We start from the raw sequence: 15702 nt of genomic DNA on the forward strand, positions 1-15702 counted from the left end.
AGGAACAAGATTTTATAATAGGAAGTTTTATTAGCCATTTGTTGGCTCATGTACAATCTTTTAGGATAATGTGTTGCATCCCTTAATTATTAAGGATTGTCGGCTTAGTGCAATTTACATAAGTTCATATGAGAATAGTATCTTTTATGTATATGTTATACTATCTGCATTACAAACTAAACTTGAAAAACGCAAAAAAAAAAAAAAAAAAAAAAAAAAAAAAAAAACACTAAAATTAATGATTATAAATAGTAAAAAAAAACCTTGTTTTTGTGGGCTATTTTACGCTAAGGTCTTTTTTTTGGAAATTATTAATAAGTATACGATATAATATTTTAAAAATGAATTTATTGAATTTTATTTGGGTAAATGTCATACGATTATAGATTTATAATGGTGCAAAAACAAGTTTCATCAAGTTTGTATGTAAGAATTTGTAAATAAATTTTTTTTACACAGTAGTTTGTATCTCATGGTTAAAACTAATTAAATGATTGATAACATTAGTCTAAGTTTATTTTCCTTACAAATATATGTTTCGTTTGTACTAACATATTGTCACGGAAATAAATTTTAATGTGGCACAAGTGTTAGAATTATTGTCACAGAAAAAAAAAAAAAAAAAGTGACACCAAGTGTTTGTTTGCCACGAGAAAATTATTTGTTGTGGAAACAATGTCCATTTACCACGGGAACATAATTACGTGTGGCCAATCAGAAGGCGACACGTGTCAGCCCAAGATTTTTCCAAACTAGACCTATCCACATTTGACACGTGGCGTTCCCAGACTTTAGGAAAAAAGACGGCCTTCAGGGCCCAAATCCCGAGAAAGACGTAATTTGGCGCAGCCCATCAGAATTAGGTCAGAGTGACCTAATCAGGGGAACATTTAACAATGACCCTATAAATAGGAAGATTCCCCCTATTTTGGGGACATTTATAATTTATTACAACCTACCCTACATTCTCTTACATCAGAGAAAACACCTGATCTCGGAATCCTTTCCGCACTCTTTACATTCTCCTACACGTTCTAACTTGATCGTCGGAGGCGGAGCTCCTACCAACCGGAGTCTCCGTGTTTTGCAGGTATGGACCGCGCCGGACTAGTCTTCGAGCTGTAACTCTCCTGAGGGACAAAAACACCCAAAACATTTGGCGCCATCTGTGGGGAGAGTACCTCTAAGATGGTTCAAGAGTCTGTACCACCACCTGAACCCAGCCGGCCTAGATCCGATGGTGAGGTCTATTCAGACCATGATACAAACAACGACTGTGAAGTCAAAACCCAAGTGGGCCTTGATGGGTCACTCCTCTCTAAACACATCTGTTCCATAGACAAGCTGGAACAAGTCAACAATGAAGCTGGTACCGGCAAGACTACTGGACCACCGCCTGGTTACACCCAGGCTGCAGGAGCTCGGGCTCTAGTAACCCGAGATGAACTCATGAAATTCATGACAAGTTTCAAAGGTGAAATCAAGGACCTGATCAACAAGCGGACGGCTGGCTCTAATAAGGGCCAATCGGCCAAGAATACTCCTTAAACTGAGAGGAGAAAGTCAGTCAGAGACAGGAAGCCTACTCCACATCCAAAGGAGAAGACTACGCCTGCCATTGACTAGACCAAGATCCTTCTGCCCCAGACGGGCAAAAGGAAGGTCATCCGAGCTGTTCAGCCGAATGGCAGTAAGAAAACCTTCTCCGATGCTCGTCACATCATCGAGCACAACCGGAGTCGGCAGTTGTCTGAGTCAGCCTCTACATCGAGCTTTCAAGACAGCTTCAAAAATACATCTGCAAGGAATTCCCAGTCCTTGCATGAGAGCCATACAGGCGGCAAGTCCATCCATACTGGCCCTCAGATGATTGGGAAGGTCCCGTATGTGCCTCAGATGCCATACGGGCAGTGCACCCTTCCTTTCATGCAGCCCGCCCTCTTCGAGGGACAGGCGGCATATAATGTCCAACCCTTGGACTGACAGCTCCGTCTACTTAAACTTGGTGAACAAACTTCTGCGTTCACCAAGGAGATAACCGAGGGGGCACAGCCGCCCAAGGTTAAGAATGTTTTGGTTGGTGCTTATGATGGTACCACCAACCCTGAGGACAACCTCATGGCCTACACCAACCTTATGCACATGCAGGGGTTGGAGGAAACTATGTGGTGCCGATGCTTCCCGGTTACCTTGAAAGTCTTAGCCTAACAATGGTTTGGCAACTTGCTAACTGGATGGATTGATATCTTCAGGAGGCTTGCCTTCCTGTTTGCCTCCAACTTCTCGATGAACATCCCTGCCAACAAAACAAGTCTCGACTTGAGCACCATACGTCAGGGAGATAGAGAAGGCCTGCGCTCCTACGTCAGACGGTTCAATCTGAAGAGAATCTAGATACAAAGGCTGTCAGACGAGGTAACTTATATATACTTCTTCAAGGGTCTGAATGATGGGTCAACATTTAAGTTTGATCTCGTCCGGAAGAGGGTCTTCACCCTCCAAGAGGCGTTGATAGAGGTAGAGAGCTTTATTCAAGCTACTGACCTCTGCTTATCCAGCCATCAATCAGACTCCAAGAAGTCTGACAAGCAAAAAGAGAGTCGGTCTGCTAAGTCGCCTCAGAAAGCTGAAGGGAGCAAAAAGAGAAAAGAAGTTTGGGCGGTTGATGAGCCTAATCAACCGTCCAAAAAGAAAAAGAAAGAATTCAAACAGTATGTTATGAGGTACGAGTTTAATAAAGACTGCTACTCCATCCTCATGGAGATAAAGGATCAGCTGACCATTAAGAAGCCGAATCCGATAAAGAGTTCCGTCCAGTCACAAAACAAGAATAAATACCATCACTTCCATGAGGAAGTCGTCCATGACACCAACGACTGCTATAGTCTCAAGCGGACGTTGGATCGTCTGGCTGACAAAGGGGTGCTGAAATCCTATGTCTTGAAGTCCAAAGCGACTGTCAAGACAAATCTGGGGCAGTCGTCAAACCAACGGCTGCAGCAGCCGGTCAGCCAAATGAGCCAATAGACTTTGACGATGTCAAGGACTCTAACCCAGCCCCACCAGCAGCCGGAAAGAAAAGAAAGGCTGATCAGCTGGTGGAGGTGAAGAAATAGCAATCACTGACCGGGGAATGGTCAGATGAACTCCGTCCCCGGCCGGCTGGTGATCATATTGATATTCCTCTAGACGACAGCCGTCCAGAGCGAACTGTTAAGGTGGGGACGACTGCCTTTGAAAGGTTAAATGCAGACTTGCACCTCATGCTGAAAGAATTCAAAGACATTTTTGCCTTTGAAGTGGAAGAGATGCCAGGCATCAGCCTAGATCTTGTTGTCCACAAACTCACCGTGGATCCTAAAAAGGAGTTCATCCGGCAAAAGAAAAGAAAAGAAATCACGGCGAGGAGAGAAGTTAGGCGGCAATTACCTGTCAAAAAGCTATTAGACGCTGGGTTCATTCGGCCATGTAACTTCACCGATTGGGTTGAGAATGTGGTGCTTGTAAAGAAGCCAAATGGTACCTAGCGCATGTGTGTCGATTACACTGACTTGAACAAGGCATGTCCAAAGGACAGAACCCGCTTCCAAAGATCAATAGCCTGATCGACTCTACAACCGGGCATGCCTTGATTAGTTTTATGGATGCCTACTCAGGTTTCCACCAGATACCCTTGTGGAAAAAAGATTAAGAGAAAACGTCCTTCGTCACTGATCAGGGGTTATTCTGTTATATGATGATGCCGTTTGGCTTGAAGAATGCGCCGGCTACTTTCCAACGGATGATTAATACTGTCTTCATTAATCAGATTGGGAGGAATGTAGAGGCGTACGTTGACGACATGATAGTCAAATCCAAGCTACAGACGGATCACCTTGCTGATCTCCGAGAAACCTTCACCACACTCAGGCGGCATAAGGTCATGTTTAATCCTAAAAAATGTGTTTTTGGTGTTGAGTCTAGGAAGTTTCTCGGATTCTTGATTGATCAAAGGGGGATAGAGGCTAACCCTAAAAAGAGACAGGCGGTAATTGACATGAAGTCACCCCGCACTGTCAAGGAAGTTCAGAAACTCACCGGTTGCCTGGTGGCATTGGGGAGATTCCTCAGCCGGTCAGGTGACAAGTGCCTTGACTTCTTCCAGGCAATCAGGAAGAAGAATAGATTTGAATGGGGGGATAATGCTGAGGCGGCCTTTTAGAAATTGGAAGAACACTTACACTCTTTGCCAAGGCTTGTTAGCCCTCTGCCTAAAGAGACGCTTTACATGTACTTAGCCGTCTCATATCATGTCCTCAGTGCCGTTCTCCTTGCTAAGAGAGACGACATTCAGCTCCCGGTCTATTTCATTAGCCATGTGCTCAGAAATGCTGAACTACGGTACCCCATGGTTGATAAATTTGGCCTCACCCTTTACATGGCTGTTAAGAAGTTGAAACCTTACTTCTTGGCACATCCGGATGTGGTCTACATAGACCAACCTCTCAAGAGGCCAATGACAATCTTGGAGTCATCCAGTAGAATGCTCAAGTGGGCTATTGAAATGCAAAGTCTTGAAATCACTTACGAACCAAGAAGGCAATGAAGGGTCAGGCGTTTGCCGACTTCATTGTCTAAATGACAAGGCCGGTTGCTCCTAACAATCCTAATCAGGTTTGGAAAGTGTATGTAGACCGGAGCTCTACTATGAATGGTTATGGTGCAGGTATAATCTGTCAGTCTCCTGAAGGGGACAAATATGAGTATGCACTACGGTTTAAGTTCCAAGCCTCAAACAATGAGGCAAAATACGAAGCCCTACTAGCGGGCATCCGCATGTGCAAGGCGGCAAGGGCAACAAAAATTGACTCCTGCTCTGACTCTCAGTTGGTCGTTAGCCAATACCATGGTGACTATGAAGCCACTCATCCGGCTATGATCAAATACCTTCAGGCGGTCAAAGCTGAAGCTGGGACACTTGAAGAATTCCATCTGAATCAGGTGCCCAGGTCTGAAAACAATCAGGCGGATGCACTGTCGAAATTGGCATCCTCCGCCTCCTGTGATACGCCTCGGTCAGTCTTCTGGGAAGTTATGGAAAAACAAAGTATAACTGAAGAAGAGCCTATTGGATTACTTGACCGGAGCTCTACCTGGATGGATAGCATCCGGGCGTATCTTCAAGACAGCACGACCTGATTCACCACAAGAAGCGGCTATCCTGAAGAAGCGGGCAGCAAACTTCGAGATGAGAAACGGAGAACTCTTCAAGGCGGGTTTCCTTAAACCCCTGTTGAAGTGTGTTACCCCAAAAAAAGGGAAGGAAGTTCTCGAAGAGCTGCACGCGGGATACCGCGCCTCTCACATAGGCGGCAGATCTCTGGCTGTCAAGACGCTATAGAGATGGTCAAAAAATGTGACAAGTGCCAAAGATTTGGCAAGCTCATCCATCAGCTAGCAACTGACCTGACAACAATCCATAGCCCAGTCCCGTTTGCTAAATGAGGCATGGACATTTTAGGTCCTTACACGCCTGCACCAGGCAGAAAACGATATATTTTGGTGGTTGTGGATTACTTCACTAATTGGGTGGAGGCAGAGGCGGTCAAGAGCATCAAGACAAAGGATGTCATCTCTTTCATTTAGAAGAACATCATCACCCGGTTCGGGGTACCTATATCTATGGTGTTTGATAATGGCCCTCAGTTCGAAACGCCTCAGCTCAAGACTTGGTTCAGAGATCAAGGGATCTCACATTGTTTTGCATCAGTCGCCCGACCCCAAGCAAACGGCCAAGTTGAAGCCTTCAACAAACTCATCTCAGATGGCATTAAAAAGAAAATTGAAAGAGCCGGTGGTTTATGGGCCGAAGAATTAATTCACGTCCTATGGGCCATCCAGACAACTAAAAAGGGGGCAACCGGTGAAACTCCATTTCTCATGGTTTACGATGCTGAAGTCGTCTTGCCCATCGAGCATTATGAGCCGGCTCTATGAGTCATGCTATACGATGAAGAGGAAAATTGGGAGGCCATGCGGCTAGCATTAGACTCGCTCCCGAAACGCAGGGGCAATGCCGCCTTGCGTCATAAGATCTACCATCCGAGAATGACCTGTGCCTACAACAAGCGAGTATACAAACGACCCTTGAAAGTTGGGGACTTTGTGTTACGGAAAATGGAGGCAACCGGTAGGGCTAATGAGCATGGAAAGCTAACTCCTAATTAGAAAGGCCCCTACCGGATCTATGAAGAAGTAAAAGACGACACCTACCGCCATGAAACCCCAGACGGCAAGCGGTTGCCTAGAACTTGGAATGTAGACAACTTGAAAAAGTTTCACTTCTGAGACTTGTAAATTTTTGTAAATGAAAAGCCTATCAATGAAAAAGTTTCTTTTTGTTTTCAATTCTGTTAATTAATTTTTATATACATGCGGACTGATTAAGGTACCTCCTGTGCAATGCATAGATGGTCGACTATCACAATGCTAAAACTAAACTCAATTAAAAACTTAGTGGCTAAATTAATGTTCAAAAAACATGAGGCCAACGGCTGGACGATACTTATTTTATAAATTTGTCTGCTCCAACATGAGTATGGCGTCCAGTGATGCCCATCCGGGTGAAATCGCAGCAGAGAGTATCTCCCATTCGGGTTACAAAGTGCTCTACCAACTCATACAGACGGCAAAGATTGAACGACCTAATTGGTCAACTCATAGCCATCTGACTAGAATAATCTAAAGAACAATTAAGTCTCCTAAAACCGGATGTCCAAGGACATCAGCCGGTTACCGGCCAAAGTTCTAACTTAGCTTATTTTTTGAAATTATGTGAGCCCCCCCAATGGGACAAAAGGACATTGAGCATGATTGGATTGCGAGTATCCCAGGCGGAGTAGAAGAAAGTTAGGTATGACTATTTCACCGCCTGGGCTAAACGGAGGTTCCCTTGTGTGTTTGGACGGCTGTGTACTTGGTTTTAGGCAATCACTACTGTGATTGATTGAATTGAGAACCCCTCATACTCCTTCAAGTATCAAAAGTTTCCAAGCCAATCAATCAGCAAAGTACTGAAACCAACCACACAGCCGCCCAGGGGCAAGTACAACCGGTTTGTTATCTGCCGCATGCTCTCAAAGAGTTAGGCAAAAAATCAAGTATATATATACATGCAAAATTCAAATGCAAACGCAAAAATTGAAGCAAAATTTAAAAACAAATGGAATCAAAGCCGACTTAGTTGGCACTTTCATAGATAAACCCCGATCAAATTAATCGGGAGAAAATGTTAGCCGGATACCCATCCGGGGAAAAAGCAGAAACTGTTAATTCACTACATCTAAATACTCGGCACGCAGGCCGGAAAAGCAGACGACTTTAAGCCAGATTTAACAGAAAAACTTAATTGGCAGTGTCGCCTGAGCATTTTTCAGTGTCGCCTCAAAGTCAGAGGCCTTTTTCTTGGCAGTCTCTAGCTCAGCCGTCAAGCGCCTGATATTATCCGCCTGTTTCAGTTCAAATGCTTTAGACTCAAGTTCATTTATTGTATTTGAATAGAGAGCAACCTCTGCTGAGACTTGCGCAGCTTTATTGACTCGTTTTACCTCAGTCTGCTTGAGTTGCCATGGTCTCTTCAACTCATCCACCCTCAGCATAGCCTATGGTCACAAGCGAAGTGTTAAGAACCCAAACGGGAAAATACTTGATGAAATTTTATTTGAAGGGTCATACCTCAGACAGGAGGGCCATGATCCAATCAAGATTGAATGCTCAATGCCCGGGATGGCGTCCTTTTCCTTCTTGGGGATGGCCTTAAGCATGGACTTGGCGTACTGCTGCACATCCGGCCACCGAGGGGAATCTGCATCACAACCAAGATTGGGTGAGTAAGCTGCATAGGCGGCACCTATCTACAAACGGCTCCCTGATGAACTCTCTAAAGTCTGCTGTGAGTGAGACTTCACCCGCATGGGCCAGGGAAGCTCAAACGGTGATATGAAAGGACTAGCCATACCTTGCTCAATAATCTGCAGGCTGTAATCACCCACAGCCGTGGCAGAACTGTGAGCTGCCTTGGGTTTTTCATCTTCCTTAGGCACAGCTGCTGCGCCAAACTTCTTTCCTAGGTCTATCCCTAGGCCGAAGCCTTGCAAGCTGACGCTCTTCCCACCGATGGTGAGACAGGTATTCCCACCCGGTAGTTCAGGAGTTGTCTGGGTCGACGACATCTTCCGAGGTTTGGTGGAACTGTCAGCCGTCTCATCCGGCTTCCGTTTGATGAGCTTTCGGGAGGATCGAAGAACGTCCTGCAAAGCAATGGTACAATGAGTTCACAACCGGCAATGAACTGCCTCTAGTAAGAGATTAAAATGATATTCAGAGTTAATAGGTCAAGCGGTGAATACTTGACCCTTGGCTATTATTTCTACCCTTTGCTTCTCCGCCTTGTTTTTGCAGATCTCTGCGGCTGACCGCCTGGGGGTCTTGTCGTCTGGGAGCATCCTCAAAGCTTCTTCTGCAAAAGACAAACAGACAATTCAATAGAATAACAAGATGGTCAAAGAAACAATAGAAACGACAAGTCACCGGATGCACAGTAGACCTACGCTTTGTAAACATTGTGCTTAGCCCGTAGGTGGACAAGAACGCCTCATCCCTTAACCACTCATTGTGTTTATGACACTTATTAGTTCCCTGGTTGAGAGGGTGTTTGTTGTAAGCTCAAAGAACCCCGCCTCTATGATTTTTTCATAGTCCTCATCTGGGATAACGGGGAACTTACATTTTTGACCTAGAAGGTCGGGTTTTTTATTATATCGGTGGAGCTCGTAGTTCTCACGCCGTGTGGGGGTAGAAACCAGATAGAACCGGTGCTTCCAATTGTCCCACTTAGACGGTTTGTCTAAAGTCACCTGGTACTGGGGGTAGGTGGTCAAAGTATACCACGCCCTCCAGCCGCCTGGGTTGCGGCTACGATAGTGCATGTGAGCAAATGCCTCCCAGCCGGGGTGCAGGCCCTGCATCTCACAGGTGGCGACATACCCCAAAATTTTAACCCATAAATTTGGGGACAACTGCTAGACACCCAAGTCATACCCCTGCAAGATGGCCTTCACAGCATCATGCAAGGGGAATCGGAGACCGGCCAAAAATGTCGCCTCATAGCAGCCGAAGTAACTGTTGGCATTTTCTTGGTCATCCTTCCAGGAAATGGTGCCCAACTCAGGCGGCACCTGGATCCTATACCCTTCACCAAGGGGCCTTTTGAGTGTAAAGTTTTCAAGTTCCTTCTCCATACTCATTCTCTCTTTAGCAGAGACGTGAATTTTGAAGGGATCCGCCTTTTCACTCTAATTCTTTCTCTCCTCTACTTCACTATCCTCAAGCGGGGATAGGGGGGCATCGCTACAATCCTCAAAGCTTGACCCTGAGGCGGTGCTTCCTCCGTCTCTCTCCTGAGAGACTTCTTCACCGTCTAACCCCGAGGCAGATGCGGTTTCCTCCCTGTCTCCATCTTAATTCGGGATCAACTTCTTCAAGTCCAGCATTGGAGATGGCCTCCTCACCATCTCTACCCTCAGTTACTTGGGGTCCTGGGGATTCCAAACGGGGAGTATTCCCCCGAGTCAACTTGCATGTCTTCCCCCTCAACCGGGGTCACTTCATCAGACGGTACTTCCAATGTACCGTCTCTCCTTCGCCGTCTAGTGGCTGTTTGTTTGGTTCTAGCCATTGTGTCCTGCACGGACACAGAGACGAACGGTTTGGGGCATGTACAAAATTGCTTCATGCACCCAGAGCCGGCACTCCTAGTCCTAGACTCAGCCGTACCAGTAGATTGGCTGACTATTGACCTAGGTTGTGCCGTGTGTGTTGGTGATGAATCCATTTATTGAATGAAAGTATACAAACGGAAAAATCAAGAATAAGCTGAAGGGGGTAGAGACGGTACCTTAAAATCTGACTCTAAAAGGGGTCAAGCGTTGACCGGCTGCAGCAAGCGGGTTAAAAGTGATTTTGCTTGTATATAGCACAAGCGGTTGCTAACCGGATGGGCAAATGGTAAAAAAAGGAGTTGTTTATGTTTAACACAGACGGTGGTTAGAGTTTCTCTCTCTAGAACCCTTTAACTTTCTCTCTCTAAAAGCTTTTTGGAAACGTCTAAAAAGAAAGGGGTAAACCTGTATTTATAGAGGGGTAAATACAGGGGCATTTTCGTAATTTCCCAGGAATGTGAAAGTTAAAATTCACAGTTAAAATCCAACCAGTGGCAGAGTGACACGTGTCACAGATGTCACGTGGCGTGCCACATCACATCTATGAGGGGCAAATATTTTGGGTAATTTTTACCCAAGCCACGTGGGCAAATCAGAAGGTGACACTTGTTAGCCCTGGATTTGTTCAAACTGGACCTATTCACATTTGACACGTGGCATTCCCAGACTTCAGGAAAAAAGACGGCCTTTAGGGCCCAAATCCCAAGAAAGTTGTAATTCGGCGCAGCCTATCAGAAGTAGGTCAGAGTGACCTAATTAGGGGCATATTTACCAATGACCCTATAAATAGGGAGATTCCCCCCATTTTGGGGACATCTACAATTTATTACAGCCTACACTACATTCTCTTACATTAGAGAAAACACCTGATCTCGGAATCCGAAAAGATCTTACTTTTACCTTTCCGCACTCTTTACATTCTCCTAAATGTTCTAACTTTATCGTTGGAGGCGGAGCTTCTACCTACCGAAGTCTTCGTGTTTTGCAGGTACGGACCACGCCGGACCAGTCTTCGAGCTGTAACTTTCTCGAGGGACAAAAACACCCAAAACAGCCACGAACTCATTTTTCCTGTCGCATAATATTTGCTGTCATATCAAGTTTATAATTGAACTTATTTTTCCCGATTATGCCACGAATTTTATATTCCCATGGTATAATTCGTGGCGCAAGAGTCAATTTGTTGTAGTGAATGGACAATATCACAAAGCATTTGGAGCATAAAATCGACGATAACCATGGATCTGGCGCCCTTGTAGGGTAGATATGGCAAGCTAAAGAAAGCGGATCAAGTAAAAAGAATAGGGGAGAAGTATCTTATATGTATGAATTTAGAGTGTGATAGAAGAGATAAAATGAGTCTTAACTCTTAAGGTATAAATGAACAAAAAAAAATTGATCTTTTTGTATAAATAAGGAAACAAAAAATCTAGATACTTATTTCGCACAAATGAGCATATTTTATGACGTGTTATTTTTGTAATACATTTCTCACAAGTTATGTTTTTGTAATACATTTCGCACAACTTACAAAAAATACACTGTGCACAAATTAAAAAAGTTACAAAAATTACAAAATATGCATGTTACTTGCTAAAACAACAGGTAATTATATTAATTATGAACAAATTTTAATTTTTTTTCCCCGTCAAATATGCATATTTTGTAATGTTTTTTCCGTGACAAAACTCATCAATGACTTCCATTGAAAAGTAAATATATGAAGTTGCAACTATTTTTACCCTTATTAATAACGCATCTTTTTTTAGCAAGTATACTCTAAAGTCTCCAATAAAATATGTAATCTTAACTAATTAATTTACTCCCACTGCTTTATATTGATAGTCCCATTTTAACTATTTATAGTCAAACTTTTAAAACATTAACCAAAGACTAACATTAATATATATATATATATAAAAACTAGAGTAGGTCTCATGGCCATGCATAATTATTTCACTAAATTTAATCAATAAAAGAAAAAAAAAATTGTACTAAAAAATAGCATAGATAAAATACATCTATAACATATTTATTATCTTTTTATTTTGCGTATATAATGAAATGAAACGTGAAATATAACGAAAGAGTCAGTTAAACAAATGAGTATATTAAAACCATATTAGGCCATATGAGTGTTTTAAAAATTCAATGATAAATTAGTATAAAATTTTCTTTTTATTAATCAAATAAGTATTTAAAATTGTGCATTACACTTTATGGGCTGGAATGATAACCCCGTTTTGATATTTAGTCAATTTTTTTTCCCTAAATTATGATATTATATGAAAGTATTGGAGATACAAATACAAATAATTTAATCAAATTATCTTACATGATTACATGTACAGATAAAGTATTTATGATGTTATGCTATGTTTCTAAACTCTCTTCATATTTTTACTAAGCTATTCGTACGTATTAGAATTAAGCAAGAAACCAATTAAAGTATTAAAAAAAAAAATCAAAATTCCCATTCAATAATAATTTGTGTAGTACAAATCCATTATTTTATAGATTCATCATTTTAAATTATATTAATCAATTGAATGAAAAAAATTATGGTGTATTAAATATTTGTCTTACAAAGTAATATGTAATTGAATTTATTGAAATGATGTAGTTAGTTATACTTCTAAATTTCCATTTAATGGTTCATTGTAAGCTCCTATTACAGCTAAATTGGAAACCGAGGGTTCTGCAAAAGTTATTGATGGTAAAGCGATGGCAAAGCAAATTAGGGAGGAGATAGGTGTCGAAATAGCAAGAATGAAATAAGCTACCGGTATTGTTTCGGGGTTGGCTGTGATCCTTGTTGGGGATAGAAAGGACTCTACAACGTATGTTCGTAATAAGAAGAAAGCTTGTGTTAGAATATATTGCCATATATTCTAACACACCCCCGCGGTTGTAGCGGGAGATTCACGGACGCTAAGACTGGCACGGAAGTCATCAAATAGAACTCGGGGAAGCCCCTTTGTAAAAATATCTGCAATCTGATACCGAGAAGGGACATGTAAAACTCGTACCTCGCCCTTAGCGACTTTCTCACGAACAAAATGAATGTCCACCTCGATGTGTTTCGTGCGTTGATGCTGTACCGGATTGCCAGAGAGGTAGATGGAACTCACATTGTCACAATAAACAATAGTTGCTGTATGAATAGGAAAATAGAGCTCTAGCAACAAATTTCTGATCCAACAGGAATCAGATACCACATTAGCAACCCCACGATATTCAGCCTCTGCACTAAACTTAGATAAAGTAGGTTGCCATTTAGAAGACCAAGAAATCAAATTATCCCCTAAATATACACAGTAACCTGAAGTAGATCGCCTGGTGTCGGGGCATCCCCCCCAATCCGCATCAGTATAAGCAACAAGCTTATTAATAGAGAACTTATACAGATGCAAACCAAAAGACAAAGTGCCCTGTAGATAGCGTATAATACGCTTCAAGGCTCCCATGTGCGCATTGCGCGGATCATGCATATGAAGACAGACCTGCTGAACTGCATAAGAAATGTCAGGTCTAGTAAAAGTCAGATACTGAAGAGCACCTGCAAGACTCCTGTACTTAGTTGGATCCCCATACGGAGCATCATGAGAAGCACTAAGCTTGGATTTCGTGTCAACATGTGTCGGACAAGGACTACAGTTAGACATGCCTGCCTTGTCAATGATAGAAGAAGCATACTGTGTCTGAGATAAGAACATACCATTAGCATCACGAGTCACAGCAATGCCTAAAAAGAAACTCAAAGAACCTAAATCCTTCATAGCAAATTCGGTGCTCAAAAGATCCATAATACTTGTCCGTAGACGATCAGAAGATGCTGTAAGAATGATATCATCAACATATAACAGGATATAAGCAGTATCAGTTCCCTGTCTCAAAATAAACAGAGAATTATCAGATTTCCTGTTAGCAAATCCAGTAGAGGTGACAAAATCTGCAAACCACTGATACCAAGCTCGAGGAGCCTGTTTGAGACCATAGAGAGAACCTCGTAATAGACATACATGATCAGGGTGACTTTTGTCACGAAAACCCATGGGCTGATGCATATAAACTGTTTCATATACACTAACCAAATTAGTTATATACAAAGTCAACCAGAATATATTGCCATATATTCTAACAGCTTGTGATGCAGTGAGGATTAATTCTTTTGAAGCTCATTTTCCAGAAGATACAATAGAGCAGGAAGTGCTGAACTCTATCTCTAGGTTCAATGAAGATCCTTCAGTCCATGCAATACTTGTTCAGTTACCTCTGCCTTCGGTATGCTTCTTGGAATGAATTGATTCTTCCCGTCTCACATATTTTCTTCTGTTTATGTTGATATTATATAGTAATACTAAAGCTTTTCCTACTGTTGCTTTGTTGGGGATAAATTCAAAAAGGATTGCTTTAATTTGTCAGTATTATCATGTTCCATGTTAATTCTTTGTGTAGTAGTGTAACTATAATAGTATAACACACCTTATCACAAGATGGATGCTGCTTAAGGTGTTTGTTACTTGGTAAAATGCAGTTCTTCACTATTGTACCTACTTGTATTGTCCTAATTATATAGAAATTTTCAGTAGAAATTTGTTCTTGCAGCCATTAAAATCCACTACAGTGAAAATAAGGCTTATTGCTCCATTACTCAATAATTAGTTTTTGAAAGGATGCTGACTATGTAGTGTGCACTTCAATGATAAGGCATCCATGTAGGTGGCTGTCTAATGTACTAACTTTTTTACCGGTATATGCTGATAAAAAATATATACATGCTTTTGCAGCACATGAATGAGGAGAAAATTTTGAATGCTATTGGAATTGAAAAGGATGTTGATGGATTTCACCCTTTGAATATCGGCCGTCTTGCCATGCGGGGTGGGGAACCCTTGTTTGTCCCATGTACACCCAAAGGATTTATTGAGTTGTTGCATAGATATGGAATTCAAATAAAAGGGAAAAAGGCTGTTGTGATTGGCCGGAGTAATATAGTTGGGATGCCGGCTGCTTTTTTGCTTCAGGTAAATTTTAAGTGTTAGTTATTTTTCATGTATGCATGAAATCGATCGAATCATGTTTATTGAACATTTCTTTCTATCAAATATGACCTTTAGAACACTTATTGTTTGCAGAGGGAAGGCGCTACTGTTACCATAGTTCATTCCAGAACAAACAATCCAGAGGATATTATAAAAGAAGCAGATATTATCATCTCTGTTGTGGGACAAGCAAACATGGTTAGGGGTAGCTCGATCAAGCCTGGTGCTGCTATCATCGATGTTGGGATCAATCCAGTTGAGGTAAACCTGGAGAATCTTATGTGCTTAACTACCTTCGTATTGGGCATGTCGTAATTTAGATTAGAGAATAACTGAATAAATATATTAGCAGTTTATGCAAGTTTCATGAATTATCAAAATTAAATATGATAGGTTATATTTCTCACATGTGCATTATAAAGATTAGAAGTAAATTAGGAAGTGTCAGTGTATCCCTAATAATCCTAATTTAAATCAATAGAATTAGTACCAACATCACATTAAAAATTTTAGTTAGTTAGTCTGAGATAGTTTCATATAATTTTGCTAAGATTTTATATGCAACAACAGGATCCAGCAAGTCCTCAAGGATATCGATTAGTTGGAGTTGTTTTCTATGAAGAGGTTGTCAAGGTTGCTTCTGCTGTTACCCCTATTCTTGGAGGCGTTGGACCAATGACCATTGCTATGCTTCTTTCAAATACTCTCAGTTCAGCAAAAAGGATGCACAATTTCAACTGATAATAGTGTTGATAGTTTTAGATTAGGAAGGTAGAAAGCAATTTACATGTTAGCCCAATTGCTTTGCTACTCCTTATTTTTGCTCCCCTAAGTGTGGCTTTCACAAAGATGTGGGAATCATCACTGTTACGACAACAAATAACAATCCATGATAAGAA

At 41.8% G+C, this 15702-nt stretch overlaps 1 pseudogene; it reads left to right on the forward strand.

Moving 5' to 3' along the window:
• Positions 1 to 9472: 9472 nt before the first annotated feature.
• On the forward strand, positions 9473 to 15544 carry LOC145577875 (bifunctional protein FolD 4, chloroplastic-like; annotated as a pseudogene).
• The last annotated feature ends 158 nt before the right edge of the window (positions 15545 to 15702 follow it).

This window comes from Chenopodium album, chromosome 14 (assembly GCF_948465745.1).
Source record: "Chenopodium album chromosome 14, dcCheAlbu1.1, whole genome shotgun sequence".
Taxonomy (NCBI): domain Eukaryota; kingdom Viridiplantae; phylum Streptophyta; class Magnoliopsida; order Caryophyllales; family Amaranthaceae; genus Chenopodium; species Chenopodium album.